Raw genomic sequence first — 26,738 nt, forward strand, 5'->3', positions numbered from 1 at the left:
AACATTTTACGTCATAATCAAATTTTGACCAATGAAGAACTGATTATCAAACGAACCACAGGTTGATTAAATAAGAATGATCAACAGTTCAGGAAACAAATAAACCGAGTAAGAATCAGAGAGAATTGTTTATTGAATATGTGTGGTTCTAAATAGTTGGTGGTTCACGGACTGTATCAATAATTTCAACAGTAACTATAAAATAATTTGATCAGCACCGAAATCTCCAATAATCTAAAAGGTGTACAAAACAACACTAATATCTAGAAAAAGGAAACAATAAATTAAAATATCTATGAAAATCTTGGATAACATATATCTATAATTTAATATTGGATGTGTCGTGTCTTCTGATTGGCTGACGTTATTTTGTTATCAGCCCATAGACATTATTTTGTCATTTGACGGTGACGTGATCAACGTTTTTTCATGGTTTTCTACGGTTTAAAATGGAATTTAGAAATAAATTATAAGAAATGACTGTAATATTTTTTCTGTCTATTCGAAATAACATAAAAAATGTGGTGCCATCTGTTAAATAACCCGCTACGCGCGTTATTCAGTGTGCACCAAATTGTTTATGTTATTTCTTCATAGACAGAAAAAATATTACAGTCATTCCATACATAATCTGTATGTTACATTTGTCAAACCAATCTATTCTGATTGTGTTAAAAGAAATCTTTAACATTATAAAAGTTTCAAACTGAACAACGCTTGTATAATTTTAAAATTTCAAAGTTGACTCAAGTTGAATGTCTTAATAGAGATTGTATAGATATGAGTTCTCCGACAGAATAGTAATACATATGAGTTGGTACAATTCTAAAAGATCTTAGTTGATGAAAGTTAATATAGTAATTACTCTTATAGATACTGCGTAGATATACATTCACAACGGATAGCACTCGTGTGCATTTTTAGTGGTATAACTAAAAAAAAAAAGTAGACAAAGGTTAGAAATTACAAGAGAAGTTGCGTATTTGTACATCCCAAATTAATAGATTTGGCTATTGTCTATCACCATGATTTGTCTTTTTTCCTTCGTTTTGTCCAGATTTTAACACAGTATAACTACTGTGACTCAGTCTGTATTGTACGCTAGACTTTGAAAATATATTTAAATCACTATATTATCTAAACAATTTAGTTTTAGAAATCAGCAGTACAACGGTGGTTATATGTCGACCATGATCTGGTTACCTTACTGATGAGCATCTTTGCTTACACCGGGTTTTAATTATGAGGTTCATTTTACTCAGTCTTTGGTTGTTTTTGTAGAATTGTGTTCGTCTTTTAGCAATTTTACGTTTTTGTTTGCAAAGGCGTTTTTAGTTTGGTTTTGAACTATTAGGTTATGAGAGAGGTTCTGATATTTAAACTATTTCAACTGGATGTGGCCTTGATACTTTCCATAATGAGAAAAGGTTCAGTAACGGAAGAACGGCCACTTTATATATTATGCTCTCTTGTTAAGGTTGGAACAGAAACCGTTCAAAATATGTGTACGGCGGTATCTTTAATGGTACCTCAGAAAATTGAACTTTTTTTTCTATTGTTTAACCATTGTAATTTTTAGAAAAAAACGTAAAATAGTCCATAAATTGAGGTTAACAAACTAAACGTATAAGACAACATATTAATGTTAAAAGGAGGGGCATCAATGTATTGTAATCCTAGAGGTGTGAATATCCAATCTTATAACAATCCCGACTGAGGAATTATAATAATGCATGACAATAATAAATTATTATTGAAGTTGTGTATTGAAATTCTATGGCAATGCAATTAGTTTATTTTATTTTTTTAGCATATATGTATATGTATATGTTTGTTGTATTACATAACAATCCGGCTTCTCGAAGAGCTAGAGACAGTTCCCATTTTACCGCCTGAAATAAAAACAAAATAACAATTAAAAGATGACAAGCATTTCACTCAAAAAATAAGATTAATGAGGGCTGCTGTTGTTCTTTTTTTATCTATTTCATTTATCTACCAATAAACAACTCTTTATTGATATATAACTAATCAAACAGTATTTGCATTTTCAACAATAAGCGTGTGTTTTATTTCCCATAGTTGTAATTCGTTTTAAAGGGAAAAAAAGCCTGTGCATTTAGTATCTATAGACGTCATTTTCTTAGCGATTCTATGAACGACTGTATTTGAGGATGGGGAGGAGTCTATGCGATGTAAAAAGTAAACACTAACGATACGTTCATGACTAGACTTATGTTTGAGGGCATACAATACAGTTACAGTGCACGTAGGTAATGACGCTGCTAACGTTAATTGTTATTTTCGCGACGTCAAACTATGACTTATCGGGAAAAGATTCAGTTCTGACTAAGAAAAGTGCTTCGGACGCCAGAAATTAATTAAAAGTGTTGTTTTCAAATTTTTATCATTCAAACTAATTTAACTTGAGTCCATGGACCCCTCTTTTTTTAAATGCCATTTGTTTTTTTACGTAAGAAGATTATGTGTGCCAATTTTCACGAAAACGTCAATAGTGCATTTTTTTTTTTAAATATACTAGTCAACAAAAGAAACGATACACGACTTTGGAATAAAATTTATCACAAAGTATTAAATATAAAGCAAAATGAGATGCACTATTTTAAAAAGCTTTCATTTGCAATGTATGCACATATGAGAATGCAATTCAAAACCTAAAAAGTAACTAAATTCCGTGTAAACGATCATAGGGTGCAAATTATTTTTGCGGAAAGTTGGAGAAAAAATCGCCACACAATTTTCTAATTACTAAATGAATTTTCAAATTCGTTAAAAAATATCTAATATGCTCATCAAGTTATGTTTATGTTGTAACTTATGGGTTGAATTATTGTTTTTTTTTTATTATTTTTGGGAGAAAAAGCGTTTTTTTGAAATCTTAAAAAATGAAAATAAAAAAAAAGAATATCGTCTTAAATCAATGCTTTGGATATGAAAACAATACACTGTAAATTTGGAACCTTTCGGATTAGTTTTAAGATTGTTACCGTCGTTTTTTTAATTTCACTTTACACATATCAATTGATAATGTAAACATTTTAACGATTTCTTGTGAGGCTGAACTCTGCTTAACAAATAAAAATATGATTGTTAAAAAAGAATTAATGACAAAAATTGTCGTTACCTTTAAATGAGAGGCTGGCATCATTAGTTGGAACTTCTGTTTTTAAAATGGTCGTTTTCTGTAAATTTTGTCAAAAAAAAATAAATTTCGTCATGAAAGCAAAAAAAATGTTTTTCTAAACAACCTTCAATATTGGTCCTTTAAACTGAAAACTTCATCTTTAATTTGAAAAAAAAGTCGTGTATCGTTTCTTTTGTTGACCAGTATATATATATAAATATGCAGCAAAAAATTATGTTTTTTTTCTACATTTGTGAACATTTGATAAATATGAGTTATTTGAAAAAACCAATTGCACAAATTTTAAGGACGTTTATATGAGACAGAATTTACAAATAATTTAACAAAAACAGCTTGTGTTTATCTTTTAAAACAAAAATGTTATGTATACCTGTCGAAAGGAAAAATACGTCCACAAATCCGACTTTTTAGCAAACATATCAAATTTCGACCTCATTTTACCCAAAAAGTAGCACATGAGGTATATTTTTTATGACATATTTGATTTAATCAGGCAAAAAATAGCCTACATGCAATTTTTAGCAAAATTACAATATTGGATCAAAACTGTTTCTTATGCCCTTAAAACTGAAAAGCTACTTGTAACAAACAAATTGACTTCTAAATCGAAACAAAAACATTGTACACATGACTACTTCAATCCACAGCAATTCAGCGTCACCACCGTAAAAGTCTTACAAAATGTTAATTATTTTTTAAATAGTGTTTGATTATTAAAACCTGTCAATAATAAAGCTATGAAAAGTCAAGAGAGAATATTTTCCCGCTCTTTTGATTCCTTTATTAATTCCCTATCATTATAAACTAGTGTTGTGAAAAGTTAATTATTATGAAACTGAGAAGCGAACTCCCTTTAGCCAAGCTAGCTACAATCGTAATAATGTCACCATAGCACTTCATCGCCCAATCATCGCACGTCAGCGTGACAAATGCGGTTCAGAGTCTAACATATATATATCACTTTTGCATTACATACTTATCCGACTTCTTGCTGAGCTGAAAGCAGTAACAGTTCCATCTCTTGAGGTTGATACTAAATAGCAATAAATATCATAATTATAAAACAAGGAGCTGTGGTAAGAATGCATTTTTCTCTTTTTAATTAAACCGATAGTTTCCTTTTCCCAATTTTGAAGTTTTACGCGATTGTGGATTCTCTATTTATGTTAAACAAGAAGAATATGAGACCCGTACCAATTGTTGTAATCTGTTCGATTGATGTGATTGAGTTTCTGATTTTGCCATTAGCTTAGGGACTTTCCGTTTAGAACTTTCCTCAGAGTTTGGTACTTTTGCAATTTTATGTTTCACTGTTTCGACTAAACAAGGAACTTTCATTTTCGTTTTTATGTGATTTCTTCGTTTTTGTGTGTTGCTTTGAGTAAGTATCTATTTGTCAAGAAATCAGGTAAACTGTTAATGTCCATTTTTCTCGAAAGTGACATGACTTGTGGTACGTACATAAAAACCACGAAAAAAATGTCGAAAAACAATTAGTTCATAGAAATTAACTCAAAAGGTTACATATTTTCAACTTTTATAATGGTAAACATACTCGTAAAGCATTCATTATGAACAAGTGACTTTCTGTTGTCCGGTCAAACTTTTGCGTCTTTTGACTTATCTCGTATATTGCCTTAAATGTATCATAACGCTTTAATCTTAAATCATTTTTTTACCAAATTCAATACACACCTTCACTTTTCTTAACCTCGCATCCGTTGCAATAACATTTAGAGTTTTCGCAATAGCCAGCTAGACCATTACAACCAGACCCTAAACAACAACCTGCGCAGCCAACGTTACTGATGTATGCTACTTTACAAAATCTGTCAGAACAAACTTGCTGAAAGGATTCTCGCATACCTGTATATAAACAAATAATATTAAAACGGTCAATTGAAACGGAGTTGATTTCCATTAACACTAAACGTGTTTTAAAGTTGTAACAAAACCAAAATAAATAAGGCGAATTCTACAACGGGGAGGTCAATAAACACTGACAAACTCAACCTGTTGCAATTCACTGATATATATCGTTTCAGTGTTAAGTTAAACAGAGCACTGTTTTTATCGAAAACAACTAATCTTTTACATCAACTATGGGTAATGAAAGTTTCGAACAGCGGTATACTTCTTTCGCCTTTTTTATTTTTATCCTTGATGAATATTGAAATCAATCGGTACTACTCCAATTCCAAACTCAATTCTATATAAATAATCATAGCTTCTATTCTATAACACGAAAATAACTAACTTAAGTTGAACATGTAAACAATATCACTAGATGCACTTGCCTTCATTAAGTCCTTGCGATATAAGAAATTGCTTTGAAATCTTGTGTGTTCCACAGTGCGACACTTCAAATATTACCTTCAATATTTGGTTATCACTTCTGTATATTTTGCATTTACTCTAATCAAATTGGTCCATCACTTGGCTTACACGTCAATAGAATCAGGTTGCCGAAGCAACTATCGTTACATTCACTGAGATGTATACGTATGCAACAAACATGCATGGGATCCGAAAAACAAGACCGGTACTGTTATTTCTATTCTAATGCACAACAAAATGGACTAATGCATAATATCTTAAAATATGTATGACATCAATATAAAGTAAAGCTTATTGCAAGGATGATTTAAGCGCGTAAGTCATTACAAAATATTACGCCCAAAGAAAATAAACAGTTATTCAGTTATTCTTCCACATCAAGTAGATGCTATTTTATTTTTATTTTATTGCGTGAATCCAACATTTATAGATTTCAAAACTTCCTAAATAACGACTTATCAATTTTTCATTTGATGGAGAATAGTTAACAATATATAAAGTTATATTTGATAAGGTTAAGAATTATAAGAACTATATTTCGTTGATTGACAAACTAAACATAAAAATCCATCGGACTTGGTCAATCTCCTTATAGATTGCACTTCTGTTAATATAAACTATGCAATTATGCATAGAAACTACGTCACTACAACTGTAACACTTTTACTATAAAGTTTTGAAGTTCATATTTAAGTTCATATTAACTTCTATTTTTCACCATTTGTATTCCTCGAACTTGTAAGAGTTAAACTTATACAAAAATTCCCCTCCTTTTACTTTGAATCTACTTCGGGATTTAATTAAGCCGCTGTCTATTTGTATTTATACTGGTAACATTCCCTAGTTACGTCGTCTTGAGATGAAATATAGAGCTACTATCCGGTAACCAGGTAAGGTTATTAACAAAACAGTTATATCTATGAATACTATATATCTTCCCAAAATAGGCGGGGTTTGATAAACCGCTTTATTTACAAAGTGCAACCTAGAATTCCTTTACAAGTGCAGCATCTCACTTCTAGAAAAAAAAGTGGCATTCAGATAGACTTCATTGAATAAAATAAAACAATAATTCTAATTTAAATTTTGACTTTGATAATCAGCATACATAGGCCCACTTGAAATTTATAACCTTTGTTTTTTTTTATTTGAATATTTTTGTGTTTTGTCATAAACATTTAAATATTTGCTTTCCAACTGCATCAAGTATTAACCCTTTTCAAACAGTCCTTCAAATTATAAACTCAATCTACTTATATCATTATTGTCATTGGCTTAAAGACAATTACAATAATGATAAATCTATAGTCTTTAAAAAGATTATAGTGGTTATCGTGTTGCGCAGTCTTTTGTTTTCTATACTTCGTTGTGTATCCAGTTATTTGTCCTTTGGTCTTTCTAATGTTTAAGCCATAGCATTTTCAGTTTTTTGTCGACTTGTGAAAAGTAAAATCACAACAATACTGAACACCCAGGAAACTTCAAAAAAGGAAAGGCTCTATTCAAATTCATTGGTCAACTTCAAAACGTAAAACAAACGAATGGATAACAACTGTCATATTCCTGACTTGGTACAGGCATATTCTTATGTAGAAAATGTTGCATTAAACCTGATTTTATACCTTGCTAAACTTCGAACTTCTATGACCATTGCAAAAAATTCCGTTATTGACAACGATGTATGAACGATACAAACAGACACAATAGGTAAACATGTCAATAAAAGTCAACATTGTTTTATCATCTTAATCACTTTTGCGAGTTAAGATGTCCTTTTTTATCTTTCGACTGATTTTTTATAAACATTTCTGTAATATCATAAGTAATTCAAAGTAAGTATGAATACTTCAAAGAAAATATTTAAATTTAGGTATACGTGCAATTGATCATATTAGATAACAAAGTAATTGTAATTAATTGCATACATGTACAGAAGTATAGAGTATTCGACCCCATTTTTGTTAATGAAGATAAATTTAACAGACAAGTTAAAATTAGAAAAATGTAATATTTTACCTATAGCAAAGAGAAGAATAGTGAATACAAATGTAGTGCTGTTCATTCTGTAAATAGTATCTGAAATGAAGTAAAACTAAATGTACATACTACACTAACGTATGAATAAAAAACAATCAAAACAGATAAAATAATAAACAAAAGGAAACATTATTTTCTCTAAAATAAACGTTAAGATACTTTTATTTGAACTCTTAATGTTATTCAACAAAAACTACCTAGTACGATAGGCACTTAACATTAAATTAACACTTTGCATTGTATTTGGCTTCAGTATATAAAGATAACTCACACACTTTATTCTACTGACTATTAAAATGGGGAAACACACATCAATGTAACATTTTATTTTTCTGCCAATGATTCGTACACAATATATACGTTTTGAATTAAAGAAAAATCTATAAAACGAACTGGAAAGTAAAATTAAGTTTCAAATTGTACATTTGAAAACATCACAGAAAAGTTGAGGCTGGAATTACCATTATAAGAATGATTGAATGAACAACTCTTCACTGGCCCTTAAATTGGAATAAAACAAAATATTACTACAAAGGACTAACGCCAAAAAATTGCTCATAAATAGTTTTTAAAAATGGATAATTTGTTCTATGTTCCTGTGCAGTTCCTAGTTGTGTTGTAGTGATCTTATTTTACATAGTTCCATGAGATCATCCATTAACGTACGTAGTTTTCACCTAATACTGAATAAAAAGAAAACGAGAAATAATTTGACATCATACAAATCAATCATTAACGTTAGCATATCTAAATTTTAAACTAACCTTTCATGTTTCCAGCGGTTAATATAATGTCTTATGTTACCAAAGCCGATATAAATATCATGAATTATCGGAAGTAATAAAATATATTACTGCCGACGTTAAGTTATATAAAAAAAACCGTTATATCTGAACGCCAGCAGATATATATTTTAGTACTTTCGATGATTCATAACTTCATCATCATCTTTTATCATTCTCTTTTTAAATTGCATGTTTCGGAGATTAACAGTAAATATAAATTTGAGTCTTTGTAAGTGTTCTTTTATATAAATTTTCGTTGATATCGTTAAACATATCAGATATGTTATTTAGTTATTATATTAATCTTGAACCATTGCAGCCTATATATATTTACGAAATATATCAACTTACCTCGATATTGGTTCTGATAAAGTCGAGAATCGTACTCCGAGTCTTAACTTTTATGTTTTGAATCGTAAAAAGCCAGCTTATTCAAATATAGTTCTTTTCGTGCAATTTGTAGCCACAAATAGCAAGGTTCAAGGATCTTAATTATTTTACGACTTATTATATTAAACTTTAACACTTTCACACTCATCTTTTTTTAAATTTCTTAATCAAATATACAAAGTGTTACAATTTGATTAATTATTGTAATTAATATAAATCTTATCCATGGGTCAACAGAATACGTTGTACGCCTTAAAAAGATAAAAGGAACATTTTAAAATGTCCATGCGTCTGACGCTTTTTTCTTGGATTACTCCAATCATGAATATTAATATGATTATAAACGTGTATATATCAACATATGTTTCATGTTTCAAACATTGTATACATTGTAGTTATTTCATTCATTGTATATATATGTAGTATATAGAGCTTTTACTTTATGTATGACAATCACCACAGAAAAAAGAAAAAGAAGTCAACGGAAAAATTTGACTTATTTGTCCGAGTAAATAGGCACTCAGAAATTTCTACAAATAGATAAGCAGAAACCAGAAATGAATGGATTTCCTACAAAATTCGAAATATTGATGACGAGGTACGAAACTAGTTTTGACCATTTTCGAAAAATACATTTCTCGGAAATATGGATATAGTCGACAATAACAAATATGTATCATTAATGGAAGAAAAGCAATCATGCCAAACGACTATTATAAGATGAATAATCTATAAAGAAACTTAAATGTGCAAACAGATTTATCAATGTCCCTAACAACAAAGAACATAATTTAACCGCACACTTCGTGTTTTTCTGCAGTTGAAATTTTATTCATTTATTTATTTATTTATTTATTTATTAATTGATGAGCTGAGAAATAATTGCCTACTGATGATTAGAAGGTAACGTGCAGTCACAAAGCTTTCAAATTATTTTACTACCTGTTTCTAGCTGTACATGCCGTACATTCGAAAGTCATCACACTATAGTTATTTTCCTTTACACTATCATAGGCACGTTCTATTCACGTGAATTTCACATAAAATATTTTACGTGAATAGCACGATTAATGAGCAATTGAACAATAATGGCAAAAGTAGTTTACCGCTGTTTAAAATCTGATTTAGGGAAAACAAATCCAAAATAAAAAATAAAACTGAAGGAAACACATCAACTATAAGAGGAAAACAGAGAAACCATGAAGTGCAACAAAAACATACGCCCACATATATACATATAAATGTACTATTTGATTACAACTGTCATATTCCAGACTTAGTACTCGACACTTTAAGAAAAAATGTGGCTTCAACCTGGTTTTATAGCTTATCAAACCTTCCACCTATATGAAAATGTTAAAAAAGATTGCTATAACGAAAACACTCATCACAAAAAAACGTACAATCATATAATATTAGAGTTGACCCAACATGAAAACCGCAAAACAACAAAATAATTTCCATCAACGACAAACAGCTCAAACAGTGACGTAACAATGTAACTGTGAATTATATACCATTCTTTACACTACCAGTCTAAACTATTAGCATGACAATGACGGTATTGAGAAGCTTTTTATAATTGATTGAATTACAAATGATAACACTAAATAATGTATCGTTCGATCTGACAAGAACTGTTCAGATCAGACTGGCCATTTTAGATTAAAAAAAAATGGTGTACGTGTGTTATTACAAAGGAATATATTCCTAAATTTCATATTTCAAATTGGTAGAAAAAATGTGATGAAAGAAACAAAAGGACATTTAAACTCATAAGTCGAAAACAGACAGACAAATTGAATAGTAATGCAAAGAGATAAAAATAGATAAATGAAAAGACAAATGGAAATAGTAATGTGTCAAAGAGACAACAACCCGACCATAGAACAGACAACAGCAGAAGGTCACCAATCCAGCTTTACAAAACAAAATATAGAAATTCAAAGACTGAGCCGCAAAAATATACAAAAAGAAGATGTGATATGCTGCTAGTTTAATAACTCTCCACAAAAGACCAAATGTGACAGACATTCACAACTATAGCTCACCGGGCGGACTTCAACAATGAGCAAAGCCCTTTGCGCAAAGACGGTTTAAAGCCAACCATTACTGGGGTTGTTGTCAGATGCTTTGGAAGGTTGAACAGATCATACTCCACAGGGGCCCCCTTTGAAAAGCTTATGTAAGTACTACAATACCGTCTAATTTGGTAGGTTACATGAGAGTTAAAGGAGAAGGGTTAATAGTTACGACAATTGAAACATATTCGTCATCATCTGTGACGTCAATGAGGGTCGACAAAAAAAACGGCTTCCGTAAATTTCAGATATGATAATTTCAAATTCACCACTTGGAACACTTATTTTAAGTTGTAAAAAAAAATAAAAAAATAACGAACTCGGAATATAATTCTAAATCATGAAAAAACTAGTGTATCTCTATCACGGAAATCATGAAATCTAGCAACTACCAGTTGAAGAATTTCGTATTAACTGGAAGACATATAACTCTATATCCACTACGTACATAGTCTGAAATGTTTTTTATTCAATGGTATCGTGCAAAATGAAGTAAACCGATACTATAAAAGGTAGCATTTTTTACAAAATAAATTTTTAAAAGTCACAGTATTAAGCTGTTTTGAACATGTTGAAAGTCCAAACGAAAAACAGTTATTTTTCAGATACGTGTTTTTTTTTTTTGTAACACAAGCAGCTCTATTAATATACAATTATTAACTTTTGATGAGCTTTACTAGTATGCAATGATTTATCAACTGAAATCAAAGGTTAAGAATTGATTATTATCATGATTATATTACTAAGTATCCGTCTAACATTTCGCAGTGGTGCTAGTTATTCTTTTATTCTTGCAGTTTTTCTTTTTTTTTGCAAAAGGTGCGAGTCAAATTCTGTCTCTGTGATACAGGTGCCCCAGAATGAACGAAATAACAAAGAGAGGATAATCTAGAACTCTCCAATGATTTGACATTTTTTCGTTAGTGGCGCGTGTTTGTATTTTTAGTTTTGAGTTCCGGTGTTGTGTGACACGGATGCTTCGATAAATGAGGTATTTACTAAGAGAAGAGGAAAACAATCTAAAGATTAACACATTTCTTCGAGTTCGTTATATTCCAATTTGGAGTGGTGCGAGTATGATAAAGTGATATAAGTTGTTATAATAAGTAAAAATGTTTTTAATGCATGGTGCGAGGTGGCCGTGGGGGAATTGTCTTAAATTCGAGACAAAATGACTACAAAACCATTTCAGCCTGCTAATAAAATGATGATGGTAAAAAAGCAGCTATGAAACTTAATTTTGGGGTTTAATTAATTTAGCTGCGCTTATTAAAGCATTAATTGATGCGGTTAAAAAAGAACATAACATTAACTAATTATTCATTATATATGATACTTCAGACGATATTCGGTTCGGATATAAACTGGCTAAACAAATTTTGTCTATCAATTGAATAGTATAGATATGTGTTCTATGTATTCATAATTATGCATCGTTATTAATAATCTGTCATTGTAATTGCCCTTGATGACTAGTTTCAGATAAGCGTAAAAAAACATAGAATTACAAATCTTCTCAACTGTTTTTGTGTTCAACAAAAGTGCAAACATGTTTTTTTTCCATTTTATTGTAAATCAGAAACTGACATTAAGTAGTAGTACATGTATATAGAAACATAAAAGTGTTTTTGCATTCAGCATTTATTAAAAAATACCTGTATTTCTTCTTTTAATTATAACTGATGACCTGTCATCAGATATAAGAACTTTTTGTATCGCATAATTTTGCTGTTTTGTTATAAAATATAAAATAAAATATGATGAATAAAAGTGATAAGTTACTTTCAGTTTTTTTTTAACATTGTTTGCTTCAACAAAGTACCTGTATTTTGATTTTATTGCGTTAGAATGACAATATTTCAATGAATGTATAATTCTTGCTAATAATAATGTTTTTGTCCAAGGCGGATAACCCTGGCCTAACAACTTTTTGGAACTTTTGGTCCTCGGCGATCTTCAACTTGGTAGTTGTTATGGCTTTCAAACTTTTTACACCTGAGCATAGTTTTGTGTGGACGTAGCGGGCGTCTGGCGTATAAAAATATTTTTTGACCTGTTACCTTTGGATGGCTATTATTCGTTTGTTTCTCTGTCCTATATTTACTCCCATGTATCTGTTTATTTATTGTAATCCTGGCGTGTAATATTGTCATTTTAATATTATAATTAACACTGACATTAAAGCAGGAGGTTTGGCATGCCATAAAACCAGGTTCAACCCACCATTTTTTTCATAAAATGCCCTGTGCCAAGTCAGGAAAATGGCCATTGTTACATTATAGTTAGTTTCTGTGTGTGTTACGTTTCGGTGTGTTGTGTCTCTGTTGTGTCGTAGTTCTCTTATATTTGATACGATTCCCTCAGTTTTAGTTTGTAACCCGGATTTGTTTTTTCTCTATCGATTTATGAATTTTGAACAGCGGTATACTACTGTTGCCTTTATTTAATAAGATAAATATCTATACTTATTGAGCTGCATCTCCTCTGAAAATATACAAAGTCATCTAATTCATAAAAATGTCTTTAAAACAAAAACATTTCCATAGAAAACATAAACAAGAGAACGTATCCCTATTCAGAGAAATTTATCGATCCATGTCTTTTACTCTGTTGTGCATGCGCAGTCGACGAACTGTCTGCGAAATTTTAAACCTACTAGAAAAAAAACCCGCGAAATATACTTTGGTTCTTAATTTGAAGATATACCGTTTTGATGTAAGAAAATTTAATCACAATTTGTCTTCCAACTCCCTCCGATCGGCAAGTTATCTCGTTTACACCTTTTGTAAATTGAAATCTTAAAACATTTGTTGCTAAATTACAAATCTTGATCACATGTTTGATGAAATGTCTAGTTTGTACCATTCTATTAGAACCATGGTTTAAATTTTGCTTCAAAGATTTTGCACCACACTCCTCTCGGTGGAACAATATTTTTTGCGCCCCCCTCAACTCCTGGATTGGCACCTGATTTCAAGTGTTTCCATGCTCAGAAAAAACCCCGTATATATGAATGGGCTGAAAATTTTATGCATTAATAGGAAGGGGGTGTCACTTTCCAGCCGCACACCTGTAGGCTTTTTTAACCGAAAACCGAAGTAATCCCTCCACCCTTTTCGTGTTGAATTGCTGCAGTTCAGCGGAAGGAAAAGATCTTGACGTGTGAAGACCTGTTGTGAAATTAATGAGATCGTCAAGGGAATGTGTATTTTATGCATTAGTATATGAATGGGTGGTCACATTCCAGTCGCTCTTCTGTACCCATTTTTACCGGAAACAGAGGCAAGCCACTCCCATACATAAGTGGGTTTAAAAATTTATGCATTAATATGAAATGGAGGTAGGTCATAGTCCAGTCGCACCCATTTTTAACCGAAAATTGAAAAAATCCGCCACCCTTTTCGTGTTAAATTGATGCTGTTTCCCGGAAGGAAAGGCTCTTGACTAGTTAAAATCTGTTGTCAGAGGAATGTGTATCACAAAGTGTTTCTGTGTAAGGTGAATATTAATCGTATCTTCTACGAAATGAAATTTTAATTGTGCAGGGCAGTCGTGCAATGACGGGATTGATGGGGGCACTTAAATTTCAAAGCCGAACGTCGTGAATGACGGTCGATTCGAACTGGCTTTTTTCGATTTAAACCCCCAAATACCACCAACAGATCTTGAAATGAACACATAATAAACAACACTGGTCATTGCCCCTTTGTACTATAAAACAATATTCATGGATTCTATGTGAAAGAAGAATACGGGACACCCAATTTCAACTCTATTCATTTAGCAATATAGATCTGTTTCAACACTTGTCCAATTGTACCGCGATTTCTTTGGCATCTTATAGTAGTTTACATGTATGGATTTTTTCATATTGACCCAGTAACATGCCCTCGATATCAGTAATTGCATCGGGCAGTTTTAATTGCCCCGAGGAAACACTAAGACAGCTCACCACAAATCTAAAACATGGCCAATACACAACAGCTACTGTGGATTCCTTTCTTTTCTTGGGTACCAATTTTCGTTGATAACTTTCGTGGATATTGAATTTCGTGGTTTTGTCAAAGTTTGTATACAAGCCTATATAAAAGTTTGTTATTCGTTGAACATTTTATTTCGTGGTTCACCTGTACCCACGAACTTCACGAAAATTGGTATCTCACGGATAATAATGAATCCACAGTAATTCTTTTATTAAATTGTTTAATTCCTCTATTAAACTAAGAGTCAGAAACTTACCGTGAAGAAGATACAGAAATGTATAGCTGAACTTGTCTACTTGCATTTAAAGTGGATTTTTGGTCAACATTGTCAGATGTTATTTCTAATATTCTCATCCAAGTACTTAATGGTATGCTATTACATTTCATTTTATCTACCAAATACAAAGTAGCTGGGAAGAATAAATCAGACGGTTTAACTATTCTTACTCTTGAGTGGAATGCGTTCTGATTAAAGGAAATGAAACTGTGATCCTAATCGAAGGTCCTTCCCGAAAAGGCTGTGAAATATAATGTATGTCCGTTTCAAGACGTTACTAAACACTGACCACCATTAAAATTTCTTCATTTTGCTTTTATGATATTAGGTTCAAACAAAATAAAAAATTAAGTTATCACTTACTTTACAAAATAAACGACATTTTGATTTAATCAATGTTCCGTTTAATCTGTTCATAATGTATGGCTGTGCGTTGGTAAAGCACAGACGTGATTTTGTACTGCATGACTCTGATTCCGTTATGACTGGCTGTAGCAGTTGTCGAATTTTTTTCCTTCATAAAGCATGGACATTTATGTACACTACACACACACACACACATATATATATATATATATATATATATATATATATATATATATATATATATATATGAATTTTAATTGCATTAAATAGAGTGTCCATATTTCCCACTGTTATTCAATACCCTGCACTGATATTTGATTTGTTCGCTTAAATTCACATGAACATTTACTGTATTTTAGTAAACTTAAGAATACGAAATGCGCATCGTTTTTTTCTGTACGTGGTTTATTAAAACTATTTATTTACGACAAGAGAAATCTTTTAAATGATAATTCGATGGTAGTTTTATTTGCATATTTCAATTTTGTTCGAACACACGTATGGTGAGTAGTAATTTTGCTGCATAATGGAAAAATAATATAAAATGGCCTCTGTTACAAAACAATTTTTACTTTTCCTGTGTGTTATTTTCATCAAATGAAGCAAAAATACGATTCAATAAGTCATTGCAGTCAAAATTCAAAGTTAAATCTTTCAGTCGGATCAATATGTTCGTTCATTTCAATCAATGAAACGGATTCTGAGTATAAGGGCTTACTTAATTTAAAGGTGACCGATTTCTGACTGTTAAACTGGTCCTTCAAATAAAAAACGCATAAGTTTGCACGTACTAAGTCTGATCCTGATTTTTATTTTGGTTATATAATAAAACAAATTTAAGACAGCAAAAATAATGATAGATCATAGATGACAGTTTAACGTCCAAACCACAAACATATAACTGATTCATGACTGCTAGGGGTCAAATAAACAAACCACAAACCATAAAATTAATTGGTATTTGAACAGGTTTGCATCTTTTATCTAGTTTTATCTCGTTGTTTACTTTCTTTGAATCCCTTCACAATATTTTGCTTAAAAAAAATCTTGATAAACGGACAATTTTACAATGACTTTAAAATTACTCATATAATTTGTAAGCTGAATTCATTTCTTTGTCGTAACTTTCTAATCTCCATCGAAAATTATTGTCAATTTCTAGTCAACATAAGAAACATACCTAACCCTGTCTATTGAATCTATTCCATTCTAGTCTTATTCAAAAACAAATTTTACATCAAAAGTTGTACAATATGAATATTGTTTAGCTATGAAGGTAACATTTCTCACAGTGGCTATAAAACGTATAAATGTTTAAAATATCCAACCAAAGGCAACAATAGTAAACCGCTGTTCAAAATTCATAAATCGGTAGAGAAAAAAAAACCAAATTCGTGTTACAAACTAAAACTGAGGGAAACATATCAAATATAAGAGAACTACTACACAACAAATACACAACATCGAAATGTAACACAGAGAGGGACAACTATAATGTAACAATGGCCATTTTCCTGACTTGGTACAGGACATTTTATGAAAAATGGTGGGTTTAACCTTTTCTAAAAGTTGTTCAAAAACAACACGAACTAACTCTTAAAAATTAACCCAAACCTTTTTGGAATTTTTGTTCCACATGATCTTCAACTTTGCATATCTCATTTCTAATGAGATTATTTGGCTCTGTCACTTAGTCATGGTATATTAATTTTAGAAATTTTGCTTAGTTCACATGTATAAGTTTGTGATAATTACAGTTTATGACGAACTGCTAATGAAGAGTCAATGATATTTTGTATGAACATTAATTGCCATTTGCAAATATCATTTCCATGGAGTTTATATAGCCTCAGCCCCTTATCATGGTTCACTGATTTTAAAAACACTTTTGCATACTTTACAAGTGAATGTAAATGCTTAGGTTTGTTTAAGGGGGAACAACTTCAATAATTTAATGGTATTTGGTATGCAGTTGTATAAGCATTGGAACATCTCATTTCCTTGAAAATTATTTAGTTATGTTCCTTCAGTCATGGTTCATCGACTCTGAATATTTGAATAATTATAAACTACTTGTAAATAACTACAGAAAAGCGAGACATATCTATGTGAACAGTTTATAGTATTATACTATAGAAGTGTCGGGATTTCCTAGTTTAAAAAAAATTCTATCATAGATTAATCAGATAACGTCAAATACAATCATGGCTCTAGTCAAGAATTTGCAAATGATGCTGTATCAGTTTGGGAATGCGTTCAAAAGAGGTTCCTACTTTTTCTTCTTTTATATGTCAATTAAAAAATCCTACATCCAATGTATAAACTGAAAATGTGATAGAAAAATATTCAACTCGTGAATGACCTGTTGATTAAATCTTGTGATACGTTCTTTCAAGAATTAATGTTCTGTTCGGTCACTCGTGGGATATTTTTAATCACTTAAATTTATCAATTAATGCAATCGTAAGTGTAATTATCAATAATAATTTGGATATTATTATAAAAATACTGCTATAATTCTTATTATTAGAACTGTGATTCATCGTATTATTTCATTTGTCTCTAGTATATATAACATATTCTTTAGTAAAATCAAAGCGTAAAACTCGATCATATTTTTTTATTGTAGTACAACATTTAACATATTCTTTACACAAGTCAAAGCTTCAAACTCGATCTTCTTTTTATTGTTGATTTATATTGCCAATTCTAAGAATCGCAATAAAGTAAAACACGAAACCTTCAACAACATTTTAAACATATAACCTTGAATTCTTGACATGCATCTTTTTTTTTTTTTTTTTTGTTTGTTTTTGGTAAACCAAAAGATAGATCTGTTCCTTGCTAATTCGTTTTCCGTGATTAATTCATTATATTACTTTTTTTATATTCATAATGAACTGTATATATAGCAGGTACTGTTGTATTGTTGGACAGTGGGTTACATCGTCATTCATTGAAGGTAAGTCTTTGGCTATAATTAATAATGACGACAAATCCATGGTATTCATGTACGAAAAGAAATTTAGAGAGCGCATACACTAAATAAAATGTGTCGCGGACGTAATGTCAAGAAAAACAATTAACAACTCCCTAAAAATAGATGAACCCGAATTGTAAGATTCCAACACTACAACAATTGTATTACGATGTTTTTTTCACTCGAGACAGTTAAATGTGAATAATTAAGTGCAGGGATTGCAGCATAAATAATTAAAATTGAACTGTTGAGACTGTAGAAATATCGTTACCCACAATATATAGTAATAAAATCTGTTTCTAGAATGATTTGCAGCCTTCCTTTTCAAATATTTTCTGCAAATTGTGTTCTTTATATGTGACGTCTTCAGGCATAGGTCGCCATTTCTATGACATCACAACAGGAAATTATAAAAAAAAAGTCCAGTCAAAGCTGAAGGCAGTTTTCAAACGAAAATATCAACATCTATGTAAACGACAGACATAGATCTTGATATTTTTGACACTGCCCTCATCTTTCTTTGACTTTGATTCATGATCCAAATAATTGAATTCTTGTTTGCACATTATTTATTATTTGTTTCCTCGGTTATGTTTAATGATTTATTGATCATCGTCTTTTAAACGTAAAGAAGCAACATATCATGCATATTCATAACAAGAACAAATTAACCTGCAATGCTATGTATCAATCACGTATTGCGAAAATATAAAAAAAAAACATTCAGCAAAACACTAAGGATGTTTGCTTGTCGTGTTTTGGAATTTTTGTCAGATTTTCGAAATCCTCTTGTTTTATTCACTTGAATGCCTTATACATTTTTGCCCATTGATCCCATGTTTCTTTTTATAAATCTTTAACATGTTTAATTATAAGTCATCTGTTAAAGTTGTATAAAATCTTTGTTTTTTTATTAGTTTTTTCGAGCTTATGCTTGCCTATGATAAAGCTAGGAAAAATCAAGAGAGAACATTTTCCCGTCAAAACTTCAATGACTAATATTTCGAAAACAAGCACATTGACTTACATATTTTTTTCGCTCTTTTTGTTCCTTTATTAATACCCCATCAATATATACTAATGTTATAAAAAGTTTTTTATTTTGAAACTGAGAAGCGAATTCCCTCAACATAAGAAGAAAAGATTCAGTAACACGAATCCAATCAAAACACCGGGAATTACTTAAGGTCCACCGGAAACGAAAGCTGTACAACATCCACTTTAAACACAATATTCATGAATGAGAATTCTGGTTGTTGCCATATTCCCCTAGAATCACTATGTGTTTAATAGAAATTGTACTTTTTTTCCAGTATGACAAACGACAAAGGCTACAACCGAAAACCGCATCTTAAGACCTCAATCTGTATATTATAGGATTGAAACGATATTTGAACGTATAAAAATTATAATATTTATTTGTACAATCGTATGAATTTAATCATCATCCTAATCAATCTTTATTTTAACTTTACTTGTCATGGATAGCTGCAAGCATTCTATTTTACGCTGTTGTAGGAAGTACAGTTTTACTACCACGGCCATATCAAGACAACATGAAGTTCGCATTGTTGATGCTGGTATTTCTTGTCATAGCTACAGGTATTAACTAATGAGTAACTTCATGTAAGATTCAGTGCTTGATCCAGTATCGTGTTCAATTAACAATTTTAAGTACTGGTTTGTACTTTTTAAATGTCACTGTTCTTCGTTTCACTTGTTCAATAGTTATCAAGTTATTACTACAAACACACAAATATATGCGTTTTTTATATATGTATTTATGTTCATTTGTATCAGTTCTTCAAACAAAAAAATGATACAATTACTAATCGTTTTAAATGAACCTGTTTCTCGTTTCACTTTCAAAATAGTTATCAATTGATATCTACTAATATATACGTTTTATTTATATCTGTTTTCAAACAAACAATTATATCCTTTTTATTCGCAAAACCAGGCGTACTTGGATAATAATCATGAAGTATGGTCTTGACAAAAAGTGTTAAATATCCTTCAAAAACCGTTTAGGTCAATCAACATGGCCTAGTAATAACCCAACTATCCAATCCTTGTTTATCTTTCATTGAGTGAGTTGTAACATTTAAAAGTTTTAAGATAATTGCATTGCTCAACGAACTAAACATTTCCCAAAACATTGAATTGTTATATTTCTCTTGCAATAGCCACACCGCTGCCTCATCGATTGTTGGAACCCTTTTGTCATAGGACACCTAAATTGGCACTTACTCCGTGGTAGTAAAGACCAATGTCTGCGACAAATATAATTATTGATATCTTCGAAAGACCAGAAACATATATATAGTTTATAAGGATAATAGAATAAAGAAGACCAAGAATATACAACTTCGAGTGAAATATGACAAAAACAAAACAAAATACTTCCAAAACCGTCTATTGACTTTGACTAATTGACGAGGAACGTTGGTTACTTTACATTTAGCAACTTGCTAGATCTTCACACACATATATTTTATGCTATAGCTTTCAAATCCCGAAGGACAGACTTTTTGTTGAATGGCACAACTGGAGAAAAGAATAACAGTAGTACTAACATAGAAGTTGATAAAATATAACACATGTTCGTAATGTATAATATATGTTTCAAGTGATTTTATTTTAAACTGAAACAAGTTAAAAATCCTCGCAGCTTTTTTATAGCTACAGTTCAGAATATTTTCCTATTATTATTCTTTGTAGATACAAATGTATGTTTAATTCTTACAAAACGGCTTTAATTCATGAATTGTTATTTTTGTTAACTAAGAGTAATAACACAAAACTAAATCACAAAAAATAGGATACTTGTTCAAGAGTCGCATACAAAATGTTCTATTAATAAATGCAGAAAACAGAACTAACATTTACCGCATTTTAAGTATCCGAAAGTAGTAAAAACTGTCATACATGTAGTTCATGACTAGCGCGATTGAATGAATTCTGATATTAACTGATCCCCCCAAAAAAGACTCAGTATAAAACTCCATTAAACGTAAGCATGATATTTTAAGGATAGGTTTTGATTTGTTTTGACGTGTTCAAATCAGATGTAGAAATACGGAATATAAGAAAAGCATTTAATGGTATCAGCTTTTAAAATTTATTTATAACATAGTTATTTGATATATCCGTTTCAGTGTATAGCAGAATTGCATTTTCTAAATTATACCTATTATAGTTTCGATCAATTTAATTCTATGAAATCATTGTGCTTTAAAATCAGGTGAACCCATTCCAAACTCACCAATAGATTACATTGCATTAAGACAGAATGGTCCAAAATCTAGAATATCATATTTTTCTTATGAGCAAATTTCAATATAACGAAAAGACTACATCTTAAGGATGTATTCTTCTGACGTTTTAGTCTCGTTGAAATCTCGTTCTAGAATTATTTCCAAAATATGTGATAGAAGTGGAAAATAGCAATGAATTTTTAAGATGCAATAATCAAACTTGACGCTGTGAAACATATGTGTATTTACAATAAGTAGTTTTTGAGAATTAGATAATTTGTTACCTATCAAGTCAGTTTTTGCAGCCAAAATTTTGAGAAAATGGGTAAGGGACACAAGAAATAATTTTACGAGAAACATGAACATCCGATACCACTTTTTTCTTTCCAAATTGCTTGAATATGTATTTTTTTAATTATTTATTAACACTTACCTATATTTATGTTAAGTTGAATTTATTCAGAATGATCCACTTCATCTTAGTTTAAAGTATGAAAAAAGTTTAATTGTAGAACTGTAATTTTTTTCACTATAAAAGCCCAAAAATGGGCAAATAAAGGCAACAGTAGTATACCGCCGTTTGAAACTTATAAATCGACTGAAAAAAAAACAAATAAAATTGATGAAAGATGGGAAAATCATCAAACTTGGGTCGTAGCTAAAAGAAGTGCACCACCATATGATTTTTTCTCCACCTATTATTTTTTTACACATTTGTAAACCTTAAAATCAGGTTAAGAAAAAAAGGTTAATTCCAGAAATTTTTGGCTCCTCAGAGGTGTAAATCCTTAATGTATTCGTCTGTTGGAAAATTTATTATTCGTTGGGAATTTGCTCAACTAGACTCAGTCGATAAAAACTGCATATAAAACATAAATGAGGTACATCGAAATAAGGTTGTACCTGAAATATTTCCACTATTAACATCTGTGACAATACTTTTAAAATGTATACCTTTAATGATTTGACTTACTTGGTCACGCAACTAAAAATATGTTAATCTTTAAATAACGTAAATAACAAATCATATAGTCAAATGTTGTATTTTTTGCATGAAAGGTTACAATCTGAGGTCGTTAAAAAAACATTTTAATTTTACGCATTACATGCTTCAAAATGCATTGCAGCTATATCTTTTGACAAATAAACACAGCTTTCAGGTCGTCCAATATATTCCCATCTAACTTGAACGGCTTTTTTTTTTCGGACTGATATGATTTAAACAATGTTTTCAGTGACCAAAATCAAAATCTCCGGTACATATTTTTTGTAATTTTATGTGTAAACAATAAATAGAAATGTTTTAGTTAAATAGATATGTTTAGCTTTATACTGTAAAGGAAAAGTCTTTTATGTGTTTCAGAAGACTTCTAATGGTTATCGTTTCCACTTTTAGATGACGTTCTTTCCCAAATGTGTGGTTGTAATCCAACAATAGAAGATCCAGTTTGTTCAAGGTCTGGTGTGACTTTCCGAAATATATGTTTCTTAAGATGCAGGTAAACATGTTGTACAACGTAATTATCATAGATACCAGGATTATAATTTAATACGTCAGACGCGCGTATCGTCTACATAAGACTCATCAGTGACGCTCAGATAAAAACAGTAAAAAAGCCATACCAATACAAGGTTGAAGAGCATTGGGAACCCAAAATTCCCCCCAAAAAAATGCCAAATCCGGCTAAGGTATTCTACTCCTGGGATAGATCCTTAATTTTTTGAACCAAAACGAACAATTCATCTGTAATATTTTGAAACAAATCACATAATTTATATAAATAAATTGAAATCACTGTTCAATTGAAATTGTCTCCTTTGAACTGGTCTAGTAGGCTTAACAAATTTGCAAACTAATATGCTGAGCTGGCACATTTAAAAACTAGCGGATGATTATCAAACAATGAATTGGACATACAAAACTGTCCTAGATTCTTTTTTTTTAATTTCCAAGTATTGGTTTATAACAGTTAAAACCTTATTGTGCCTGAAGTGCTTCAATACAGTTTTCCATTAATGCGAGTTGCCAAATATTGGTAAAGGATCAAAAGTATAGCCAAATACAGAGGATGAATTAAAGCGTTTTTTAAGTAATACATTCTATAATTCAATGATTTCAATAGTTTAACCATTACATATTTCTGTCTTCAATATACGTATTTTCTTGCAAATATCGAAGCATTTCACTACCAAGATTGTGATACCCTCTGGGGACTACTAATTAAACAGCAGAGGTATACCGACCCAGTTATAACAAAGGCAAATCACGGTATCATGTTTACCGCACTTGAAACACTTATAATGGCTCTTGAGTGATACTCGGAGCATCAACAAAAAACGTTGGAAAGCTGATATGACAAAAAGTACAACAATAAACACATAACGTTCGGTTCTTATACTACATTGGCATTCATTTTTTGGGCTTTGAGCGTTCCTGGTGAAGGTAAAACTTGAAAAAGACTTCAGACGCATGAAATTTACTTTTGTTGTGTTTACTGTTCTTGAGATCAATTCTTACCTAAATCTTCAAGACATGCATCAGGAAGAGAATACATGAGAGAAATATGTTCTTATTATTTTATTTTTTTTTTACAAATTGATACACTATATTCCCATTGGGTTATTTGCTTTTCCTATACGTTTTTACAAACAATCACCGTTAGGTAACGTAAGTTGTTGATATCATGGATTTGGTTTTTAATGGAATTTTGCATGTGACTGTTACCCGAAGTCCTCCATATGAATACCATAGAAATAAAGGTAACAGTTACCAAAGAGACTTTCGAATATAAATATATGAAAATAACTGTTACATATTTTAACGTTCAAATATTTAACACATAAAGAATCCTTTAAATAGAGTAATGCATTGTACTATTTATGTAGATATCTGAACTAGTTCAAATATTTTGAAATATTGCTTCTTGAAAACCTGTCCACAGAAGTCTTGAAATTAATCGGTTCCATTTTACAAATAAATGTTGGTAAGGAGTAAATAGTTGAATTTTCTGGACACTGTAAATATAGCGATGAAAAGGCAAAAACACCACGTGGTGAATGCTGTGTCCAAAGAATCTTTTTTTGGGGGGCAATGTTTAACATATTACATATTCACTTACATTTATACTAGGAAATCGATATTACAGTAAAAACGAATTAGATGACATTTATAAAAACTTATCGAAGCTATGTTGTATCAATAAAATAGCTATGTTAGTGGCAATCAGAATTGTCAATGTTATACAATTCCATAATACTTGCAGGTATATTTATGTATTTTACATTACATCTGTGATGTGACGAATATTATTATTAACAAGTTATTGCGGGTTGATTATTTAAAGGAAAATTTGTATTGTTGGTTCCTTATTATTTGTGGGGTGCCAACTTTGATTTCGTGAGAATAGGTTAACCTCGATTTTTTTGTTTTCAATGATATAATATTCCCCTTAAGGTCTGTGTGTAATGTCTGGCAAAACACGAAATCAAATATCTATGAATTAACTATATTGCTGAGTCAACAGATTGTATACAAAGCTAACAGATAATATTGAAGCTCTTTTGAATTTAATATGGGCAAGAGTTGAATGATTTTCATAACTATAGCCAATGACAGATGTCGAAGTGATACGTCATTAATTCTTTTTTACAGGGGTCATTATTTTAGTTGCTACGGTCATTGTCCATGTATATTTTAACATGTATCAGACAAAGGTAGGTAGTAATGAAACATAATTAAGTCTTAGAACTGAACTTAAAATTGATTAAGGATACATAAAATTGAGAAAAGTAACGGGGAATGTGTCAACCAACGAGCAGACAACAGCCCAAAGACACCAAATAGTCTGCAACACAGAGAGACAATCCAGTATCCGGATCTCGAGGCGGGCTTCAGCTGGCCCTTAACAAAAATATGCACTAGTTCAGCAAAATTTAAAAAATAAGTCACAGCAAAATAAGAAATATAGAGATAAGAACTGACCATAATATTTAAATAAGGTCAATTCAAATATTTCGTGCTATACTGTTGGCAGTTGTAGGAATATAAGATATTGTCATTCGCGGTTCGCTTTTAGTGCAGTAATGTTTTTCACCCTCCCACCCGAATAAATGTATTTTTCTTTTGTCTTTTTGATGAATGTGAATAATAATGTGTGTAAGTAAAGGCAACAGTAGTATAAGAACAGAATATTTAATTTGATTTATATGTATTTGCATACATAATGAAAATTGCTTTTATTTTTGTAGATTTGGTTTTTGGGTTTGTAACCTGTAGCGGTCTCGAGATGAACTTTATGTTGCATTTGTCTTTAATAAAATTAAAATTTTGCAACACTGTCAGGCGAGCTGATCCCATACAAAGGTGTTGAGTTTATTTTGTACATAATTTATTTGAACCTGAAAAAGAGTGAAAAACCCAGACAAAAAATTAAGTGTACAGTTTTGCATGACTGCATAAAAACTTTGCCATTAATGTTGTATTTGAATATTTGACAATATTAATAAAACATATTGAATAATTTTGCTATTCAACCAAACTAAAACCAACCAGTGAAACCAAAACAAAACTGATAAATTTAACCCTTCAATTGTAACATTTTTAAACTGATGTTCAACTATAATATTTTAGGAATAAAAAATAAACCTAGCCTTGATAGTTACCGAGACTTTCACCCTAGTTATACTAATATACTTCATAAATTCTATTCCTAAAAATTTGTAAGTTGAATAGATCTATTGTTACGAAGAACTATGGGTTTTAACAGACCTTTTATTTGAATTATACATTTAACACAAATATATTACATTGTTCATTTGGACTAAGTCTTAATAATAAAATAAATGATAAAATTAGGATTGTTGAAGACAAATGATTGCAAGCAGGGGCGGATCCAGCCATCCCATTTAAAAGTCTTGAGTGTCAAAAATAAGGGTCCAACCCACTAACTTTTATTTTGACGGACCGAAAAAGGGGGTTCCTACATATGCAATATGTATTATTGCATGTTGATAGTGTCGAATCGTCAGGTTTCTAAACCAGAGACATCTATCCTTCTGTATGTTTGAATTTGGATATTA

The 26,738-nt window shown here is 30.7% G+C and overlaps 2 long non-coding RNA genes across 2 annotated transcripts; one reads left to right on the forward strand and one right to left on the reverse strand.

The window, feature by feature from the left end:
* Positions 1-1,747: 1,747 nt before the first annotated feature.
* LOC143078426 (uncharacterized) lies at positions 1,748-8,752 on the reverse strand. The gene is made up of 5 exons (XR_012979217.1): positions 8,677-8,752; positions 7,520-7,579; positions 4,862-5,032; positions 4,143-4,199; positions 1,748-1,892 (listed from the first exon to the last, which is right to left on the reverse strand). It is a non-coding gene; the product is annotated as an uncharacterized LOC143078426 (long non-coding RNA).
* A 9,613-nt stretch (positions 8,753-18,365) lies between these two features.
* On the forward strand, positions 18,366-26,021 carry LOC143078427 (uncharacterized). The gene is made up of 5 exons (XR_012979218.1): positions 18,366-18,384; positions 19,921-20,004; positions 23,056-23,158; positions 25,312-25,373; positions 25,908-26,021. It is a non-coding gene; the product is annotated as an uncharacterized LOC143078427 (long non-coding RNA).
* The last annotated feature ends 717 nt before the right edge of the window (positions 26,022-26,738 follow it).

This window comes from Mytilus galloprovincialis, chromosome 6 (genome assembly GCF_965363235.1).
Source record: "Mytilus galloprovincialis chromosome 6, xbMytGall1.hap1.1, whole genome shotgun sequence".
In the NCBI taxonomy this organism is placed as follows: domain Eukaryota; kingdom Metazoa; phylum Mollusca; class Bivalvia; order Mytilida; family Mytilidae; genus Mytilus; species Mytilus galloprovincialis.